Consider the following 23597-nt stretch of genomic DNA (forward strand, 5'->3'; position numbering starts at 1 on the left):
AATTATTAACCCTTAGCGCTCCGTTGGCTTCGCTACGGAGCCGTCCCTCATTTGTTCGGTAACTCCGTAGGCTCCGCTGAGGAGCCCAATGTTTTTAGCATGATTAGGCTTGAGATGTTACGGAATCGTCGGTGTTGGCAATTGTTATCTGTAGTTAAAACGTGCACAATCTCGCTACAGTTACGATTGAAACATTATTTGACCCATTTTATGGTTAGCAACATGGAAAAAATAATTATTGTGCTGAGAATATAGAGTTGAGTGATAGTGAAGATGTGTTTGATTTTTCATTGTTAGAAGATATTGTGGAAGACAATGTTGATTACAATTCTGACACTTCAAGTAGTGATTCCGAAATTATACTACCAAAGAAACGACGAATGGTAGTTATTGAAAGTGAAAGCGAAGAGTCGCCGGAAGACTTAGATGAATGGCGAGATGACACGGAAGAATTAGATATTCCGGATAGAACACATTTTAGTGTATTGCCAAAGATCATTGGACCACAAATTCCTACAAATATTGTACAGCCGACACAATATTTCAAATTATTTTTCACAAACGAACTGGTAAATGAAATTATAAACAATTACGCAGAAAATGTTCTAAAGAATAAAGAAATATCTAGTAATTCTATTTGGAAAACGTGGCGTGCGGTGGAAGAGGATGAGTTTTGGCTTTTATTGGAGTTATTATCAATATGGGTACGATCCCCCTGGCGAATATGCAGGATTATTGGTCAATTAAGGAGAATAGTCACATCCCTTTCTTGGGTAAATCATTTACAAGAAAGAGATTCATGAAGATATTCTGCATGCTGCATTTAAAAAAACCGGATCCTGCGAAATGTGCCGGAGTTGCTGGTAGGCAGTGGTACAAAAACGTGCGGAGAGCTATGGGTTAAATATCATAAAAGTTGAATAATTCTGAAGAGATTTTTCATTTAATATTCAAATATACATACATATATTAACTTACTACAAAATGTCAGGAAAAACTACTAAATGCCAGAATTAATGCTATCTTGAAAACGGCAGTAGACGCTTAGAGCTCTTCCACTTAGGTAAGTAGGAAAGAGTCTTTAGAAACATTTTCTTTGTAGAATAAATTCACCTTTAATCCAATTTAGTCTTTGCTCGTGTGAAGAGGGCTATTTAAAGTTGTTACGTGAAGTTCTCTTTAATCCGCTAAAAGGATAATGGGTAACAATGTTATTGTTATGACTGTGTAGTCAACTAGGGATTTACTTAGTCGACGTTATCATTTGTGTATTTGACTAACAGAACATAGTGATTCCATAAACTACACATAAAAAAAGTCATTTACACATACTTCAAGTTTTAAGTTAACGAATACGAATATTTTCATTTACTAAAGCGTTCATATCAGGTAGCTAAGCGTTCGAAATATGGTGAATCTGACATTTCCATTTTCGGAAAATGAGAAAAGTTTATTTCGAATTTGCTTTGCGTTTCAATATTATAATAAACATTTAGCTAAACAAGTAGACAAATGGTTAAGGCCGCTAAACACTTACAAGTTGAATTGTATTAGATTATTTGTAATATAGAAAAGCATTAGAGGACTATCTGCCTAAGGGAAAGGATGCCTTCGTGGAGTCCTTTTTTCATATTATACATGAGGAAATCCATGAAACCTCCCAAGCGGATACTCTTTCATGCGGATTTATTTGAATCTGGGTTGAGCTATCAGTGTTTAGCGATCTTACAGCTGAGCCACTGTTACAGCCACTTACAGTAGCAATTCGACCCAAGTTAAAACTCAGGTTAATGAGCTGATTAAATAGTTGTTTTTATGTTTTCCCTATTTAATGTGTGTACGAGCAAATTTCCTTTGGTAAGTCCGCGTCGAATTCATCCCTACCTTTAGGCCCCAGAGCGGTTAAAGTCGCTGAAAACTGGTAGTTCGGTCCGAGGATCGAATTCCGCGAACGGGCTGGTTGCATGGGCATTTTTGTGTTTTACCACCCCATGAGGTAACGTGCATACGAGCTAGTTTCTCTTGCAAAGTCCTTCACGAAGGCATCTCCCTTAGGCAGATAGCCCTAGAGTGCTTTACTGTAATCAAATAAACCAAACCATCATCCTTACCTTTAGCATACAGCCCTTAAGTGCTCTGCCATTTATTAAATAAAACAAAATAATTTACTAAAAAATATAAGTCTAGTAACACATCCTCATTATCAGTATAAGTGCTGAGAACATAAAAGTTTTAGGAAAAGATCTCGTGATTTTTAATAAAGTGAATTATTCACTGATAACGCGGAAAAATAAATTAAACCCTTAACGCAAATTCATGTCTGATAATCAGATTTCTAATAGTCCAAAGAAAGAGGGTTCGGACAATGAAGAGACAACCCAAAGCAGAGCTTGTCAGAAGTCTTGTTTGTTGCTTAGGTACAGATACGTATGTTATTGCTGGTTGAATTATAGGATCTAACTCTCTTTGGTTACATAAACTCTACTAGATCCTACTAATGAACCTAGTGACTTCTCGCACAGGCGTAAAATAATACCAGCACGGAAGAAGTGTGAAAATAACACTTTATTATTTTCAACTAAGAAAAGAAATGCACGTACTTCGTGCTTTACAATAACACTGACAACTTGCGGCGTAACTTAAGCGTTACTGCACAATTCAATCATTCTTTAGGCTACGGCTAACTAGGTTGACTCGACAAACCTACTCGGCTTGTTAAATATTCAAATGGCCAAAAAAGCGTATCAGCAAGATCAGAAATGAAACTTGGGCTGGCTAGCGAAAACAAGCTGTGACTAAATTTCAATAGTCAGCCATTTAAATACTCTCTTCATTTAACTTTAAATTTACATCCTGGCGAGGAAATGTGAGGGGAAATTGAGGTGTTCAGATAAGATAACAAAAATTTGAATAATAGGTTAATTGAACTAAGGGCAACCCTACAGAATATTTAACTACACTCGTGATTAATTAATATTTAATTAACTAATTTAATAACTAATTAATATTTAATTACATTCGTGAAAACTAAAGGATAATCTAAGAAAATATACTCGTTAATTAAAGTTCTCATCCAATGCTCAGTTGTGTATTAATTCACGAACGTTATCTGCAACTACACGCAGAACTGTACCTTTGCGCGAAGTTTAGAACGCGAAATATGTAAATTAACCGATGGACAACGTATTGCCCAATAGATGAACGTTGGAATTCGAATGTTTAGTGTTATTTAAATTTAATGAGGTTTCTGAGAATGATCATTATTCATCAGTTATGAATCAAGAAATAATTTAAATAAACGGCAAAAATAGAAGTCAATTGGTTGACTCAACAGGAAGGACACATGGGTGCAGGTCGCGCAAGATTGCAGTATCCCTTAAAGTACCATATCAAGCACTTGGAATCGTTTAGTAATCAATAGACAGTCTTGCCAACGGCTTTCGAAGCTACAGCTGCATCCGAAGACAGTTATGTGTCATTGCTCACTCAAGAAATCGTGAAGCGACTCGGACAGATTTGGTTTCAAACGTTCAGGCTGGCACAGGAACTCAAATCAGCCATTCAACTGCTGTACGAAGGTTTCATGAGGTTAGACTTTATGCGAAAAAACCAATAGTTTTGCCTTACCATTCTAAAACAGATATTGCTAATTCTAAAGTGATGTAATATGTCTCCACTGAAGTTTATTAACCTCTATAAAAATTTGATGCGTTACCTTGTATACCAAATAGTAGTTATTCAGATAGTATTATGTATACTCGTTTGGGATACCTCTATTGCTTATGCTGAGAAAGCCATACTGAAAATTTTTTAATTTTCCTTTCTATAACTTTGTCCGTTTCGAACCAAAAAAAAAGAAAAAAGAATTTTAATTCCAAAATATAATGTATCAATCTGAAGAGTTATCTGCTTTGGAACAAATATCACTCATTGCTGGTATTCTAAAGTAAATTAGCTTATTATTTATACTACAAAGGAAAAAATATGAGAAGTAATAACAATAAATAATATTGTAAACAAATGACAGGTTAGGCTATTTTTATTTGAAACGTACGTCAGATTGGTTGTACGTTATACTTAACCCGAAAAACGTATTTTGGTACACATCTATTGTATACGTGCGTCATTTAAGCTATGTATTCCTAAATTAGATCTTATTCTGCCTGAATTAAAAAAGTAAATTAGTTTGGTTCATTATGGCAAAGCACACAAGGACTATCTGTCTAAGGTGGGGTATGCTTTCATGGAGGACAATCTACGGCAGACTGGCTCGTATCCACGTTGCAATTAAGGAAAAACACAAAAATGCACATGCAGCCAACCCGTTCGCCTGATTTCGAGCACATGGCGAACTAAGATTGTTCTAAGCCTTTACCGCTCTGCTACTGGTAAACCTAATTAGATAAGTAAATTATTGAAATTCATGAGCTTTTACAGATGACGGTGTGACTCCTTCGTGGGGAATTTTCTAAGGAAGACTTGGCTATGCTTGCATTTCAAATAAGGAAAGAAGTGTATTTTATCTCCCATTGTTTCCAGTGGAAATAGAGGTATTTTTTAATTCTCGCACCCTCGATTTCAGCAAGTGGGAAACCTGTCGTGAAGTACAACTGCTTTGATGTATTTTGCAATACACACATAACAATAGCCAATTAGAGCAAGCGAATGCTATAAACTTATTTCGTTGCACCTGGTATTACATGCTCCGAATTTCACCATTATTTCGTTGAGCTGTATTCGGTGGTTGTGAAAATGTATAATAATAATTTCTATTTTCCACGTAAAATTTCTTCGTACTTAGAAGATGCCTTATTTTTACTATTATTTATGAACAAAACTGTATCTATAACTACTAAAGATAGCCAAATCACAATGTCCCCAAGAACTGATGGTTTTGCGTTGGGAATGTCGATAATGAAATGTACCGAAATAGTATCTGTGAAGAAACTACTAGTTTTAATGAAAAAAACATGCCAATTAAAAATTTTAAATTATGTATTTTTTTGTTTTTTGAAAAATTACCTAATTTTAAAAACTATCAAAGTTCTGTTATCTTTAACCGCTCAGATATTGTGTATCACTTTTAGGGTTAATAGATTTTTCATTGATAATTATTTGCAGGAATAAAATTTCTAACAATTAATTTGATTGCAAGAACTAATTCAGCATCATCTAAACATTAGAATTGACAGTGACGCTAAAAAAATACGATGTAGCAAGATTTAAAATTCGCAGGCGATATCTTCAAAAATTCAATTATTAAATTTGGCATCAGAAAAATGCTGAATCTCAAGTGTGTGAATGAGAATACATTTTGTGAATTAACATTTATTTCAAGTGCAAAATGTTTTTTAGATGAGTCATTTTAAAATACATGTGTAATTTGTGCTATACTCCCTCATTAAGATATTTTTAGTTGAGATTTCTTAACTATTGGAAAAGAGGTAAAACACAAAAAGGAAAACAGACAATTATAATTTGTTTCAATTAAATGTTAAAAAAATTATTAGATCTTAATATCATGTAATAGCATCCTTGAAAATTATATCATAACCGACAAGAATGCGATTTTTATATGCTCTAATTAATCTGTGGAATTGTGAATACGTATTCCCTGCGACTTCTGAAAATTCACTTAACTGTAAATTGAGTCAATTCATATTCTACGAAATAACATTGCACACCCGTCACAGATTTGAATTTGTTAAAATCGATTTCGATATTAAATATTTCACATAATACAGTCTCATTCTAAACATGACATCATTAAAATCATTATATGCAGAGTAATGCTCAACACAGCTAGTAACAACGACGACTACAAACGAAGAATGCGAGCATCGGCGAGCTGTTTGCAAAGTTTTACGTCGCTATTTACTCACCTGGCTCTTAAACCTCCAGTGCTGGGTTTGTCACATCAGCTGTCTTATAAAGAGCTTTGATCTCAGCCAAACACCTTTAAGCTAATAGAGCTTTGATCTCAGCAAAACTCTTTATGCTAATAGTGTTGAAAGTGTACTCTCAGAGTGGAAATAACGAGGAGATTCGTTTGCCCGTGTTTTCTGAGTCAAAGCAGTTTCCTATGGGGAAAATATTTCATCAAAGACGTATATGACTTAATAATATTTACATTTCGTATGTGGGAAGAGATCCTGCTAGTCTGTACGAAAGAGTCATGCAGTTATTTCGATTATAACAGATGTGAAATTGTTACCTTTTTTTGTTTCAAACCTTAACAACCATTTCGCTTACAAATCTAAAATAATATCGGTTAACAATAAAAGGCATCAGATTTAAAGAGATATGATAGATGAGGATTAAAAAAATTAAAAAATAAAATAACTGATAATGCGTTGCAAAGGAGTAGTGATCTTGTAATGATCCAAGAGTTATTGTAATTGTTTAATGAAATTTTATGATTACTTGATAAAATTATTACGTACAAGTAAATTATAAATTACAACAGCTATACTATTAAAATCTTGTGCAAGTCCATCTGTCTGCTTGTTTGCTTGTGGCATTAAATCTTCCGGGACGGCAGGGAGTTGAGTTTCAAGAGAGGTACCCCAGGATTCCAAACATTCGTGGGAAGCCATTTCAACCGTGTTCGTACAACTTTAATCAGCCAAGATATTAATTAAAAACTCTGAAAACTTTAATTTTCGCCCTCATCTTTCCGAGTAGCAACAGTCTCGCATGCTGGAGATAAGAATCTACTTTACTTCGAAAAGTGTTGCCACTGATGGCTTTCAAATCGCAGAGTTTATTAATAAAAAACATAAGTTGTTCAAAATATGAAATAAAATGGCATTCCCAAGCATTAAATATATTACTAGTATAAAAGGTCATGTTCTGACGTTGAAGAGAGCATGCACTTTCATATTCATTTCATGTCGAAAATGTTTCGTTAATGTCAGCATTTTAACTAAATAACTGCTGTTGGCAACTTTTTTGTTTCAGATTAAGATAATTGACAGAGTATGATATTGCCCGTTAATTCTCTTATGGATATTGAGAAAAGTTATTATATTACATGAAATTTAAATAATGTCATACCTATTAACCTGAAGTGTGGAAAGTTTTTGTTTCTTGGTTCAGCAAAACATTTATTTACGAACTAATTTTTGCTTGGAAAGAATGAACGGATTTCGCAGAGGTACATAAAACTGATAAAATATTTTGGTCGCGGCTGGCAACTTTGTCTACAATACATTAATAGTACATTTTATTTCCAGTATATAAAACTTATAAATATTGCTTTGCACCTAGTCCGAACATCTGGCGCGCCTGCCCGCTAGTATGTAATTATTATAGTATTTTTATAGCAGTAACGGTTAGAGGTTTAAATCATCTTCAGCGTTTTCTGGAATTAAAAACATGAGAAATGTAATTCCCGTTACGGAATTTCCATTGGGAATCTGGTAACATTTTCTGCATAAAAGACGTGGAATCTTTTGTGCTGTTCAAGTCTCAAGTCAGGAAAAAGAATTAGCGTGAAACTTAAGAGATACCTTAAGTTTATGACGGAGTTTTATTTCAGATCGGTTGCCATCTGCGGATTCAGAACTATTTCGAAAAAAATGTCAGCATTAGCTCCTTTCTGCGTTACCTCTCTTGCTGAATCGTATTTAGAAATAATAATCACAACTGTATAAATAATAATAATCACTTACCTCCTAAGGAAAATACAAGATCTTTGAGTATCTTTTCTAGCTTTATTTCTGCATACAATTTCATTTTTATTGGTACTATTCCGTTAGAGCGGCGTCAATTAGAAATGAAGAAAAAATGAGAAGAAAATGCTACAACAACACGCCAAACATCGTGGCTCGAGATTTTCAGTTTTCGTTTGAAATATCATCACACGTTATTTTTTGCCTTATTTCGCCATTTTTAGTACGATGGACTACACAATTTGGAAATTACCTAATGACAAAGAAGCTGCCATAAATATTCCTTCAGGACAAAGGAATAATTCATAATATGGCTTTATTCTCAAAATCATCAGATGAAGTTATCTTTTGACTAAAACAAAGCTCCTATATGGTGTTGTTACGCACGTTCTTGCTGTGAAAAAGAAAGGATTAAGAACCAAAACATGCTTTGAAGGCTTGCGTCTTTTCCTCAGTGCCGCTCGTTTTATCTGTCTGTGGTGTCGGGAATTGACGTCGATTGAATTTTGCCAACTTCAGTTAGAAATCAGTCATAATATGACAGTAGATTAGAATAACTACTTGGGGGAGGGGTATGTGTAAATAGTTTGATGCTTGTTTCCAAAAAGAAATAAGATTGGTGGAGCCAACAAAATACTACAAATAGAAGAAAGTCTTTTCACAAAAACAACATTAGATGTATTCTTCCGGAACAATAGATATTCGGAAGTTTATGCCAGGAAAGCAAAGAATGTTTTCTGGTCGGTGTTCCCGATCGTTGTGCTACAACATAGATGACTGCCATGCAGGAAGACATCGCGGATGGCAGTATAATATTTTTAGACTACAAGAAAGAATATAAGAAATGCTGAACTTTTCACTGTGAATCGCAGTTATAATTTTGTTGACCTCGAAACCGGATGCCGTACCCAAACTGTAGAGCGATTGTGAGGCAGTGCTAAATGGAAAAATGAATTTCAGAGGGACACTACTCGCCACCATTTAGTCATATTTGATAGAATTTACGTGTTGTCGTTTACATTCAAAAAATGAAATTTTTCCTGTAATACTGAATACCTGTAATTTTAGGCCACATGTTTAGAATAAATTTCGTTTTGTTTTGTTAATATTGATCTATGTGTTGAATACTCTAGATTAAAAATTTTGCTTTCTTTCAGAATTATGAAATTTTTTAAAAGTTTACTTTTTACAGTAATTTTTTTAGTCTTTTGAACTCTTATTAAACAATGCTAGTTAAAATAAATTTGCCCACGGGTCATTGAGTGGAAAAGGCAACTAACAAGACAGTAGAGAAAGCAGCTAGTTCGATCAGGGCTCATTTCCCCGTGAATGGGTTGTTTTGTAGTATTTTTCTGATATTCTGTATGCGATATTAAAAGATACGAACCTGTTTGCATTTGGAAGTCTTTCACAAAAGCATCTGCTCCTTTTACCGTCTCACATATTTACCTCTACAACTAGTCTTAAACTAATTTATAAAATAATGCAAAATGAGAACATGAAGAGTACAATATAATAATCTAAATGGTTTGTTTGTTTGCTTAGTTTTATGTTTGAAACAATAAAAGATTATCTGCCTAAGGGAAGGGATGCCTTCATGGAAGAAGTTTTAATGCAAATTATCAGATAATCACACTACATATGAGAAAACCATTAAAACACTCACTCCGTTCGCCGGAATTCGAATTTAAGTCAAAACCAGGTTCAGCTATCTTATCCATTCAGTCATCTGTGGACCCTAAACGACTCTAATTTTGGTTTAATATAAGACACATAAATGTCGTCATGTAAATTGTGAATACAAGTTTTACCTGTTGTTGTGAATAACTGTTGCTCTTACAAGTCAAAAAAGAGATACATCTCTTATCGAAAACCAAAATTTGTTTCTGGTAAACATGCGTTAAGGTATTGCGAGTTCCTTTCCAGTCCATCTGAATTCAATGAACGTTGCAACAAAGCAAATTAGTTGATATTTTTTTTTCGATATCCCAAAGCACACAGGTAATACTCATACTATAACATACTGCACTATAAAAATTAAAAAACTTGTGCGCAATTAAAATATTTCTTATTCTTGTGCGCACACTTTTGGTTTCTTTCTTGCATTCATGACTTTTTTTCCTCTCCAAAGACTAAAAGAGACTCCAGAGACTCTCTCAACTTCATTACTGCTTTTTAATATTCAGACATGCGAAATTTTTTCTAAACATTTAGAGTTTCCTTTATGGGAGAGCACGCGTTGAAAATTTTACTTTAGAAAGACTGTGTGGGTCTACATTTTCTATTGGCTACACTGTGAAATATGTTATTCGTATATTTTATAACAATGTTCTTGCTTTAAAAATATTGTAAACAAAAAGGCTTTGAAGTGTTTAATTCCATTTCGCTGATTGTATATTACGAAAGCTAACATAAGAGGTAGATTGTTCATAGGCTGCAATAGCATAACTCGAAAAATACGAATTTTGAATTCTGTTTCCAACATTGTAAGATGGCCTTTTTTGCGCAGCAGCACTGGGAAAAAATTTCCGCATGTACATGTTGAACTAAATTCTCAAGAAACTAATACAACCCAATTTCTCACTGATCGTGGTCGTGGACGTTTTCAAACATACTTGTGCAGGTTTGGATTTAAAATCACAGAAACGTCCGATTGTGGTGAAGAAGGAAATCCTAACCAGTACTTTTTTGAGAGCTCTAAAACAAAAGCGGGGCACTTAGAAAAGCCAGCGTGCTGTGCTTGGTAGATATGGGCATCGAATACGATCCGCAACAGAAAAGTGCTACTAAGATTCAACGCATTGCTCGATACAGCTCAGAGCAGAACTCAGACGCCCATGCAGCCAGTCCGTTCAAGAGATTCGAACCTTGGACCGAACTACCAGTATTCAGCGACTTTACAGCTCGGCCGCTGGTGGGTTCATATGCAAATGGACACAGTTCAGGTGTATAGGACAATAGTGTTATTTATATACATATATATGCATACTATTAAATATATTGTGTTAATGCAGTAATTTTATTTTTCTTCATTTGAAATTCTCTTAAATTTTCAGGCATTGTATTAGTATACCTCTCCATTTTCAAAATTTAAAGATACAGATATGATTTGAACCAAAGATTCACTCCTTACTTGGAGTTTGGCAGTTAGTAGATATATTCGTGGAGATAGCTAAAAATCCTGATTGTTTCATAACAGTGGGCAAATTTGGTTTGGTTTATTTGACTGTGGTAAAGCACGCTAGAGCTATCGGCCTTCGTGGAGAACTTTATAAGGGAAACTGGCTCGTATCCACTTTACACATCAGGAAAACCAGGAAAATGTCCATGCAGTTCTCCCGTTCTCCTTGAATCGAACCCAGGTGGAAGTATCAGTGTTCAGCGAATTAAGCGCTCGGCTGCTGTTGGGTCGCCCGTACTCATGAGCCGACTCCATTGCGCACTACTAATAATATTAATAATAATAATACTTCAAGTAATAACAGTAAATTTTTAATAACAGTAACGTATCATGTAACGAAAATTATATAATTTGCACATTTCAATGCCGAATTTCATTTCCTGGTGTTTTAAGAGAAAACATCAGAGAATTGAACAAATTCGGGATTACGCACATTAAACATTATATTATATGATTGAGATTTTTCATTTTTTTTCAGACAGACACAGTGTTTTCCATTTTTCGCCAAATTAATTTTAAATGTCGCCAAATTTTGCCAAAGCGTCTGCAGTTGTCGCTTTACCAGGAAAATACGCAAAAGGAGAAAATCTGCTTATTTGTAGATTTACTGATTGATTGGGGGGATTAAAACTTAAAATATGCACTTAATACTACTTAATAACAGCAGTACTAATTAAAATTAATATATGCAACGTATGTAATTTTTTTTTCAATTACAAGTTATTTTTTCCCTTCTATAAAAGGATTTTCGATCTGCGCCAAGGTAATAAGTAACGCTTTGCACAATACCTGTACTTCATGCATAAGTAGGCTGAAACACTTTCCGAAGTTAATTTTTAGTAGATTTTTAGATGATTCCTCAACCAACATCCTAGGTTGTAGCCTGTATTTGGCAGTAGTGAAATTATTTATGCTTGCGTTCCTGGTTATATAGCTTAATATAATCTTCGAGTTTATGAAAAGAAAAAAAAATAGGAAAAGCGCGTTTCATATTTTCACAACGGCCAAACTTACATACATAGTATAAGAAAATGGAATCGGAAACAAAGGTATTAACATTAGAAAATACTTACAGATGGTGACGTGAATATATGTTCATTAAAGTGAAGCGTACCCATTCCGAAACCACTTTAATTTTTCACATAAACCCATTCAAAATTCCTTAAGAAGCTAAAGACAGAAATAAGTACGGACAAAATTGAATATAAAAGCCAGTGTTATGATTCATGAATTCTTATACTTGTTTCAAAACAATGAATGTTTTTCTTCTTCTGAGTTTTTATCGCTTAGCTGTTAAAAAACAATTACGTCACGGTACGTTAGATGAGCAGTATATTAGGTAATGTACACGTATTTCTTTGTTAGACGAAGCGTCTAGCATTTTTAAATAACAACTCAGTTTCTTTCGAGTTGTATCTACAGTAACCATATTAAAATATTTCGCTTCAAATCTCTCAATATTTAAAATATATGTGAGATGAAAACGTCTCTTAAGTCTCTCCCTTTCTCTCGTGCTCTCTCTCTCTCTCTCTCTATATATATATACTATATATACATGTGTGTGCGTATATTTATAACGAAAGCTTACATTTTCCATTTATCTCAAACCAAATTTCCGTTTCATGGGTTTTAATGGCAAATTTACATTTTAGTTAACTCAAACTGGATTACTCAGAGCTTCGCTGTACATGCAAATGCTTACTGCTAAGCTACTACTGCGGGGAAATTCAAATTTTTAGTCCAAAGGAGCTTTGGTCCTGAAGGACTATTGTTTTCGTTTTGCGATTTTGCGTTGAATCACTATAAATGTCCGTTTCACTTTTCAAACTGTTGCCAGAAAATGTGAGAGTCCTGCATTATATTTGAAGAAATTAAATAATGAAAAATCTACATAAATGTATGCATATTTCTCGCATTGTGATAAAACAACGGTACATAGAGCCATCGAATTCTGAATGATGTAATCCTACTGCAAATATGGGCATGTGGAAGCCCAAATTTGAAATTTGGAATTTTTTTTAATCGATTTCATATTTTGTAAAACTTTAACGAATTTTTGAATAACAAACTCAACAATTTGAAAGCGAGCGATGACAAAAATCTACGGGGGGGGGGGGACCTTTTTATCTCCATGGCGCGGAACTGCGTATCAGATATTCTAAAGATAGGTTCATTTTAAAATTATTTTGCGACATTGCTATTGAACTGAAATTTATGGTTCAAGTGCAAAGAACATGATATTTAATAAATAAAGGTAAAACACAAAACGTTTAAAAACGCCCCTTTCTACGTAGTTTAAAATCTGAAATCTTTCAGTTTTTTTTTTTTTTTTTTTTTTTTTGTCTTTGTCTTATAATTTCATAATAAATGTCCACGTTTATATATATCCTATAGATTTAAACTACTTCTGGAAATTACTACATTTAGATGCATGGTTTAAGGTAATATTTTAAGCAAAATTTAATATTTTTGTACGTAATGTAGGCTGAACAAAGAAAATCATATTATCAGAAAACACTGCATGACAAGAATGCAAAATGAAATGAAAAGTATTAACTCTGAAATAATATCTCATCATAATAACGTATTTCAAACTTGCAAAAGTAGAAATAGCTTAAAAATGAAAAAAATAAATACGTTTTCTTGTCAAATGAAATTAATCTAATGATGGCATACTTAAGAAACAAAAAATATATTCTTAGTTTAAAGTTTTCAAAACAATACAAGATTCACTTAATCCTGGATTTAATATGCAGCAAAATATTTAAAATATATCATTAAAATATACCTTTAGACATGTTGAAACATAACTATATCATTATCCTTTCTTAGTCAAACAGATTAGCCATGAATAACTAAATACGAATAATAATAAGACAAATACTCAACCCTAAGATTAATATGGAGCTATGGGTCACGTGATTTTTAATTTGTTATGGATGGATGTAAAACATGAAGGGATTTTATATGTTTCATGACGGAAGTTTTTCAAAGGGAAACCGGATCGAATTCACGTTACACATCGAGAAAAACGACGCGTATTACTCGACCACATGAAATGAATGGTTTCGCGAAAAACCGAAAATAGTACGAGCTAACAGCATTCAGCTGTTTTATCCACTCGGCCATTATGATCAGAGATATTCAATATTATTCGAGGAAAGTGCATAAATGTCTTTATGTCTTTTAAAAGTAGTACCGTCTTCGAGTTCTTTTGAAAAACAAAGTACAAGAAAAATATTTCTGTAGAACATTTTCATGAAGTGGCCAAAAAAATGCATTGTATATAATAGTTCTTTAAGAAAATGTTTACAAAACCGAAGTAGTTATCGAGTGCAAGTATTCTCTTCGTCTAGGTTGTTATAAATTTCAGTAAAATTTAAGTGAAACATTGGTATCATGAATCACTTTTCTTTAATCGATTGATAAAAGAAAAATGTTTCATGAGCGGTAAAATCAATGAAATGATCTTTAACACCAATCTCATCCTTCATATCATGTATTTTACATTCCTATTACCGGAAATTCAGTCGTTATCAATAAGAAAGCAAGTTTTTTCCCAGGCCTGTAGATTACAAACAAAAGTTTAACTGTGTGTCCTTCCGCTTATGGCATAAAAATCCATAATTTTGTCTGATTACCTCGGTTTGATAAATACTCAGTGTTTTTCAAAATTTTATTCAGTATGTTTGAATTTTAAAGCTTCATGTTACGATCAAATTCTGTAATTAAAACTCAGCAGAGGTTAATACCAAATTTAATTTCATTTTTTAAATAATAGGTTTTGTTAGTGAGTTCGTGAGTATATCCGTTTTGTTCTTGAGTATATTTATATTTGAGCAGTTTTAGTCATAGCTGAAAATTAATAAGTTTAAAAGAGAGCCACATCAAAACTGGACAGAATTCTCACCTAACCTAAGTAATTGGGCACATATGTAAAAGATACAGTTTATTGAAAGGTTGTCGCTAATGAGATGTAACTCTTACATTTTAATTAAATGAAAATCTAGCTTTTGACATTAATTTAATAACTCGGCAAATTCTACCGATAATTTTAATAACTTAACAAAGTTGATAATTCAGCATTGCATTGATGCCAAACAAATGTTCAGTTTTCCATATTATTGGATACAGTATATTACAGTAATCATTTTCAACTATGAGTATTATTCCAGACCAGTAAATTTCCTTTATCTACAAATTCAGTTATATAATCGGTAACTCTGCATCCGCTAATTTAGTATCCGCGGTTCACAGAGGTAGAGATAGGAAAACTTGCTGTTAAATTTAAGTTTCGAAGCGCAAGCGAAGTGGCAATAATCCCGTAACATATCGAAAATGCAACAGTTCCTACTCACACCATATTCTCTTTCCATATATCTGCATGATCGTTTGGGGCTGATGTAACTAAATAACGAAGAATGGAAATGTTTATTTCGGAATACTAAGTGTACTTTCAGATTACACGGAACTATTCTTACTGTGAGCTTTCACCCCATTTTGATGGTCACGAATATGTTGATAAGCGATATCGGTTAACAGTAATCAAAGTATTTGACTTAGCTTAATTTCCATATACACACAATTTCTTCTTCTTACATTTTCGTATTTTCTTTAGTAATGCTTTATCGTAAATTTTTAGTTCTTTAAAGTTCTGTTTGTCTCAACAAGAGTTCAAAATATTAAATTCGCTTTGAAACTACTAGTATGTAATTAGTGCTAGGAAAAAGAATAATTTTTATTTCTATCATTGTCTGGAACAGTGTTTTATGTTTGCTGTACAGCAGTGATCTCAAACTGGTGGTTCAAAGGCAATTTTACACACGGTTTACAAATACATTTCAATTATTTATATATGATGCTTATAATGTTAAAAACCACAGATATGGACTGAGTTATGTGCGCGACTGCTCTTGCAGACGAAGATACAGATTCAATCAGCCTTTAACAGCATTCGTCAAAGGAGAAATACCATCAGTTATGAAATGTAATAAACGTTTTGTTCGTGAGTATATTTATATTTGAGCAGTTTTAGTCATAGGTGAAAATTAATAAGCTTAAAAGAGAGCTCGATTGACCAATAGGCATTGGCAATCCGTGAAGGTATTTTTTCCCCCAAGGCTAAATATTGGTCACAATCGTAACGGTATCAAGCGTCAAACTGTAGGAGAAAAATAAAGTTTATAATTATGTACATACATACATCTGCATTTTTTTTCCATGTGTCGAAGGAAAAATTAATAAAAAAAAGAATGAAACGTCAACTGAAACGTCGTTCTTAAGATCCTATTTGGAAAGTTTTCACAATTTGTTTATCTTTATAGTGATTAATTCAATGTATTAGAACTCTTTGCAATAAATATCAGTATGAAAACTTAATATCTAACTGTCAGTATTTTTGAAGTACAAAACGTAAACACTTCAGATTTCTTGTAGGTACCAAGCTTCAGATTTCAGATTGAAAACTTATATAAATTTCAATTTTTACTTTGAGTTATTGTTATTATTTATATATGCTTTGATAAATATTTAGTAAGGGACTATGCATCTAAAACAAAATTGAACTGAAAGAAATAGTCTTCTAATTTTGGATAAAAGAATTAAGTTTGAGAAATAAAAATTTAGCATAGAGAAAAACACTGTATAAAATGACACTGAGCATTACTGAAATACATTTTCAATTAAACCGCATCAAAGAAAAATACAATTTTAAAAACCAAATTTCCAATACGCAGCACACTACACATACGCTTCCCACGTGTAACACCGGCTTATAAAGAAGTGACATATATATATATATATATATATATATAGAATATAACTTCATCACAGTATAATTATTGCACAGTAAACAGCTGTACGGAACTGTTTTTTTTTTTTTTTTTTTTTTTTTTTTTTTCATTACTCATTCGCCATACTACCAGTTACCATATTCCAAACATCAGCCCATTACTTTATTTAGTAGTAAACCGTGCATTGTTATGTGCAAAATACTTCATTATTGCATTGTCCAACACTGCTAATGTCTTACTTGCATAAATTATTTAACTTAATCATATGTGTCACACGACTACCCCGTTTTGTATAACGTTCTCTATAATATGCGGTTTCACATATCTATGGCAGGCTAGTGCTAGTACATATTTATACACAATCTGTGACATATTTCTAGACCAAATATATTAACAGACATAGACAAACGAATTTCCCTCGGAACACAGAATGATGGATTATCATTCAATAAGTTATCAATTATCTGCAGATCAATTATCCAATCGACATTATTTAATTGCTTGATTACTTTTTCAACGTTTCTAATTCACTTTTTTTACCATTTAATTTTATTGAAGCACCTCTTATTCAATCTAGATTGTAACACGAACATTTTGATAGGGTTTCTTTACTTATTGAGGTAAACCAATCAAAGAAGAACACCCCGTAAGAGCCAGTTTCAAAATTTTCTACAAGGAATTGGCCTATATTCATATTACACTAAAGTTCAAATTCAAATCGTCTGTGCAAAAATTCTGTTTAATTCCCTGTAATAAAATCTAGAAACTCTTACGAGCATTTAGAGGTCCTACCTGCAAAAATGCAAGTTGTCAAAAATAGTTCGAAATTATGACTATGCTTCAAATGATTAGATGCAATACAAACACTTAATTTTAACCTTCACTCGCTTCCAATACATGATTGTTAATTCTGCATATGGTTTTCCTAAAATAAGCTTACGTTTTTAATAATAAGAACAGAATTCTGATCATTAAATTATATAAAACTACAGCAGCAAATTAGTCTTAGAATTTTTTGTACATTCTAAATTTGTCACAAATCCCCGGATTGAAATGAAACATTAACTCACGACATTAATCTTTCAAAGGTGCAGAAACTGTATAAAACTTAATTGAGAGTAATATTAAATTTTTCAAAATTCAAAATAGAGACCAGATTTCATAAATTTTTATTTCATTGGAAAAGAATAGTTTATTTTGTTTTTATAGCTTCAGAAAACATAAAAAAAAACTTAGATTCAAAAACTAAAAAAATTGCACTTGCTTTCGAATTCGTATCTAAGCAACCATCATTTAATCTTCAAAATCAATTTATAATTCTTTAATCATAATTCAATCAATAATTCTTCAAAATCAACCACAAGCTGACAAGCACTGGTGTAATAATTTCAAATGATTTTGCTAACCTGAATATTTATTTTAATAGCAATTTATGAATAAAATAAAATCATTACATACCTCGCAAAAAATCGGCATCTTTAAACTTATGCTGAAATTCCAAAAATGCTTAAGAAATCCGTAGTTGAAGCTTGAATTAATTAAACGAGTCTTTGCTACGTTAACTTTTGCACAGATCTAATTCAAGAGACCAAGTATGAATTTTTGAAAAACTACTAGATTAGCATTGTTTGCTTAGTTACAGCTGGTATTCCCCGAAATCGAACGGGAAGATAACAAAATGTGTCAACAGAGAAAGAATCTTCAACGCAAAGTTGGGAGTGAGTTAAGACTGAAAAACACACGGATAACAGTTAAAACAATGTTGCGCAACAACATCCTATGTTAATCTAGAGGTAGGCTTTGTTCCAGTCGTGTTAAATCACTAACATCAATCTCACGAAAGAATAACTAGGCAGTGCATGGAGAAACAGCGGTTGTTATTAAAGCGTTATTTACAGTAAGTACTTCCCGAATAAAGTTCTTACGGGCACTAAATATGTTAGATTCAATAAAATTTAAGCAGCTATTCATGCCGTAAGTGGAAACTTGTAGATTTTTTTAACTGTCTAAATCTATGACTCGTACGCTGATAATTTCGCACAGGCTGCCAATGTTACTCGAAAATATGAGGTTATACTCTTATTCAAATTAATTAAAATAATTCATTTTATAAAAACTCTAAAAATACATTAAAATTTGTTAAACGGTTTATGTAATTCTATTTGAAAGTAATTGAATCGATATAAAGTTAACGCTTGAAAGATACGGAATTTGGGCACTCGGTACCCTATACATTTGCGTATTTGACTTTTTCAGTAAACACTCCGAAAGAATATTTCGAAAATTTCAATCTAACAGCACAGTCTAGAACAGCGGTCGCCAATCGGTGGTAAGTGGAAACATTTTGATGGTCCGTAGGAAAACTGGGACATTATTTATATGTTTATGAAGATTCAGTTTAAAATATGACGAGTAACAAAACCTATTATGGAATATGGATTATACTTTTTTTTTTTTTAATTTTAGCTACTACGTTTAGCGAAATTCCTTCTGAATTTAGCGACGTTTTAACTACTTTTGCAGGTGCAGCTAATCACATTTGAAAGTGAGAGTTGGCATCCATGGATATGCTGCTGTTATCAAGAATAGCGCGAACTGAAATTCTCTTTCCTTTGCGTTAATAACACAATTTTTCTCCGTGTTAATAGGCAACTTGATAGATTTGAGAACCATCTGCATTCTTAATATATTAATAATTACATCACTGGAAGTTTCCGTTTTCGTTTTGTCTAACTGTTTATCGATAGCGCCATTGCTGAGTAAGCAATGATTATTATAATTAAGACACAATAACACAATAATTCTGAATTAGTAATGATTATTATGTTTACAATAATTTAATATTGGCGGCATAACACTTTCAGTTTATTGATAATGCTTTGCCTTTGCCAGTTTGTTCTTGCTCTTCGTGAAGTTCCTTTTCAGTGTTAAGGAAATGTGAAGCATTCTGTACAAGAAAGTACGATTTTGTACTTTTCATATAATTTTTCAATGTGAACGAAATATGTGTATCAGTCAGGTGTTAATAGTGTGTTAATTGTTACTCATAATCTGTTGATCACCAAACGTTTCGAAAATTGTATTAACAAATGAAAATTAGAATTACATGCATTGGAAAGTTGAATATTGTTTTTGAGTATTAATATGTTGTTTAAGGTCTGATTTAAGGGTTTTTCTTTTTAATTCATATTACTGGTCTGCCAAATATAAAATTATTTATGTAGTGGTCCATGAGGTTCTAATGGTTGACGACCGCTGGTCTAGAAATACAACATACGATTATCCCCCCCCCAAAAAAAGTGTGTCTTAAATGCGTCAAATATAGATAGCTACTACCTATTTTATTATTTACAACTTTAAAACAAATGCATAACTATTATAAAAATCCTTCATTATTATGTATCGATATATATTTTGTACGATATATTATACCAATCTACAAAATAAGCTACGTACACTACAGTTCTATAAATGTTATTTTGTCTTTGTGAGGATTTTTTCGAAAAACATTTACTTTTTTTTTATTTTACTTTACTTTTAAAAGCATCTTATCAACTGCTTCATATAAATATTGCAGTTCTATACTTCTTTTTTACCCTTACATCCAGTTTTCAAACTATGTTTCTATTATTTACACTTTATTAAAAAAACAAGTTATAATTCATGAGAGGGATATATGGTAAATATTCTATAGAATTTATCATCAAACAAGTGTTAAATTCACCTAAAATCAAGTACTAATCAGTCTAAGTGAAGAAAGTATTAACTATATAAACGCGTTTTACTCAAAACATCCATTTTGGAATTTCGTGATTTTGGTGTACAGGATTTCTTTGGATTTATCAAATTATATAAAGCATACCTGGGCTATCTAAGGGAAGAATACTTTCGAGGAAAACTATCGAAGAGTCGATTTCAGCACAGTCCAGTTACCAGTGTTCAGCGATTCTATCCGTTCTACCGCTGATGGGTCTATCTGCCATGCAGGATAAGATGCAGTATGTAAAAGTTTGAACTATTTAGTTATTTATACTATCAGCAAGTTCTTTCTGCGAACATGTCGGTAAACTATTAGTTCTGTTTGTTATTGTTATTAGGTAAGTATTATAGCCATGTTCTGTGATTGTTAAAATTTCTAACAATGTAATAAGATTCCAGCAATGCAGATTTCCAACAATGTAATAAGTTGACATCCGTTATTATTCAAGAGTAATGGCGGTTCTGTAAACAGCGCAAAGATATATTGATTCAAAATATATATTAATACATATTACAACAAGTACGAATACCACAGAAGTACAATACTTTCAATACTGTCACAGCTTTTCAAATTATCTCTAAGGCAAGATTTTATATCTAAATAATGATAGGAAAGCTTCTTCTAAAATTCAAGGGTAAAGAAACGTAAAAATTTGTTGACTGAAAAATGCAATCTTGAATGAAATATGGACCAAATAAATCTTCATAGCCACCACAATCTACCACAAAAATCAATTGCCTGAGGATAACGACCTTTTGGCATGAGGTATATATTCCTCAGCTTAAAAGTGGGCAAACTACTTTTATAGGTAATCATAAGATTATATGATTTTTTTTTCAAAGCTCAATCCTAGCACAACACTGTTTTTTCCGCTATCTCCTTCAATTTAATGCATGCATAATTTCTACTAAAAAGTATAATTGATTTTAATGCCTGAAATTAACTCTTTTATATTAAGGTTGCCGAAGTGTATTTAGAAAATAGGATTGCATTCATATGAAAATTCATAAATTTACAGTACAATTCATGTAAATGAACATTATAATAGAGAATCAAGTGCAAATACACTTTTTTTTACACATAACAAAAGTTTTTTGTGTATAATCAAACCAATAGAAAAAAAGACCTTAGATGATGTCTTTTCTCTCTGTCTCTTTATCTTTTTATTTTATCTCTCTATTTTACCTTCCTATAGACAGTTTTGTACGGCGCAAATGTTTTTCTACATATGTTCGTGATGTTTTTTTACTTAAAAACAATCGTTCTTGAATGTTACAGTGTCAAATTTTTACTCAGGCGATACGCCACTGAAACGGAGGTGCAGTATTCTGATTTTGAGAAGAAAGTTTAATATTGTTCACGGACTAATAATAGGTTGGAATTTTAAACTAAAGTATTCTATTTTAGCCTTTCTTATTTGATAATCTGCGTTAAAATGAATCAGAATGAATGAAAAAATTGAATTGCAGCACTTGCATTGTAATAGCATACATTCTGTGTTACGATGAAAATACGACTAGACTTAGCAGATTTTACGGTCATCAAGATCTTATGCGAATAACTGGAGTTCTACTTTTAAAAAAAATCTTAATCAATTTATGAATCAACGGGCTAAAGTGTAAAGAGAGTCTGGCCGTTAAGTGCGAAGAACGTGATTTTTAATAAATAAAGGTAACAGACAAAATGTTAACAAAACGCCCCTTTGAAAGTAATTTAAAATCCATTTCTTTTTGTATTATTATTATTATACTTATTACATGCATATATGTTTAAAAATTAAGGAATCTTTCTTCATAATATTCATTTATCACGGTAATAATTTGACTTTATAATATTTTTTGCAGCATTATTTTGAATATATCTCAGAAATATTCCTAAAATTTTCATTTTATATATTAATTACGATGATGACTATCTTTCTACACTCCAAAGAACAAGCCTTTTTTAAAAAATTGAAACAGGATGCATCATAACAAAAGCGGTTACATTATCAGCACAGCCCCCCCCCCCATAAAAAGGGTCTTTGCATCACTTAATCATACTTGTATTTGATTAAATAAGTGTAACCGTTTTCGTACTAAACATATTTGAATTTTATATTTTATGCCAATTTCAGATACATGAACATTTGCATTTACTGAAACATTACCTTTATTTTAAATATCAAAACTTTAAAACGAAAAAAAGTATTTACGGTTTCGTATACACCCTAATTCATTTTCTGCAACAGTTTCTGTCTGCTGAGCAACAAACAGAGATTTAACAAGTCCTTAAAACTTCTTCTTACCAAGCTATGCTGTTAATGACGTTCACACAATGGCGCCTCGAGGATTTATTCGTCTTGCTTCGCATTAAATTTAAGGATCATTCGAAAAACTGATTCCGTAAGCTCGATGAAGACAATTAATATTATGCTCTACGACTTGCGGTAAACGAAACCGCGAACTAAAGCATATAATGAGATTAATTAGGTCGGCCCAGGTTCTGAAACGTCGCCTTCTTCTGGGTGGCTAGAGCTTCGCACAGAAACGCCATTTTAAAACAGTAGGAAGTAATCTTGTAATGGCATCTATTGTATTCTTGGGTTGATGCATTGTCATGCGTGTGCAGGAGCAATGAGATTTATTTAATTTACGTTGATGTCCTTTAAATAAACGAAATAAAAACAGCAGTGTTTAACAAAGGCAAATCTAATTTCAATTAGAAGGACAATTTCCGTGTGCTTCAAACGAAAAAGCAAAGGAAAAATAGTTTTATTCTAGTTCGGAGTTTTAATTATTTATTACTTCTTTTCAAGCTTTAAAGTTCGAAAGAAATGGCGTTCTCTTTAAATAAATTAATAAGGTATTTTAAGAGATTATGTGCAGTTTAAAAACAATTTATTTTCCTTTTGAGAGGCTCTGCATTTCCTATTTATGAATTTAATTTTATAAATTTGATGCTTTAAATATCATTAAGCAAATACTTTATTATTATTTTTTTACATTTAATTTTTTATACCAGGCACGATGCACACGATGTAATGAGGCATACGTTCACCTTATGGGTTAATTCCATTTTGTTGCAATTTCGACCTTTATAAAAATCTCTAACAAAATACTTGGGTACTTAAGTACTATCTAGTCGACTGTAAAACTGTCGCCAAACAGTGCGAGTTAGGTGCCTGTTATAGATAAACGCTATGTCACAAC

The 23597-nt window shown here is 32.4% G+C and overlaps 1 protein-coding gene across 6 annotated transcripts in view; it reads right to left on the reverse strand.

The window, feature by feature from the left end:
- The window catches only part of LOC118193417 (uncharacterized), a 255341-nt gene that overhangs the window by 108968 nt on the left and 122776 nt on the right, over positions 1 to 23597 (reverse strand). Inside the window, exon 1 of one of the 6 annotated variants that reach the window (XM_035364502.2) lies at positions 18105 to 18318. The exons of the other annotated variants lie outside the window; for them this stretch is intronic. The gene's annotated coding sequence lies outside the window, so the exon portion shown is untranslated. Of the gene's footprint in view, positions 1 to 18104; positions 18319 to 23597 lie in introns of those variants that run through there. 6 annotated transcript variants of the gene reach the window in all.

The sequence above is a fragment of the Stegodyphus dumicola genome, chromosome 9, assembly GCF_044657685.1.
Source record: "Stegodyphus dumicola isolate Sdum_Otavi_A_Nest chromosome 9, ASM4465768v1".
Lineage (NCBI taxonomy): Eukaryota > Metazoa > Arthropoda > Arachnida > Araneae > Eresidae > Stegodyphus > Stegodyphus dumicola.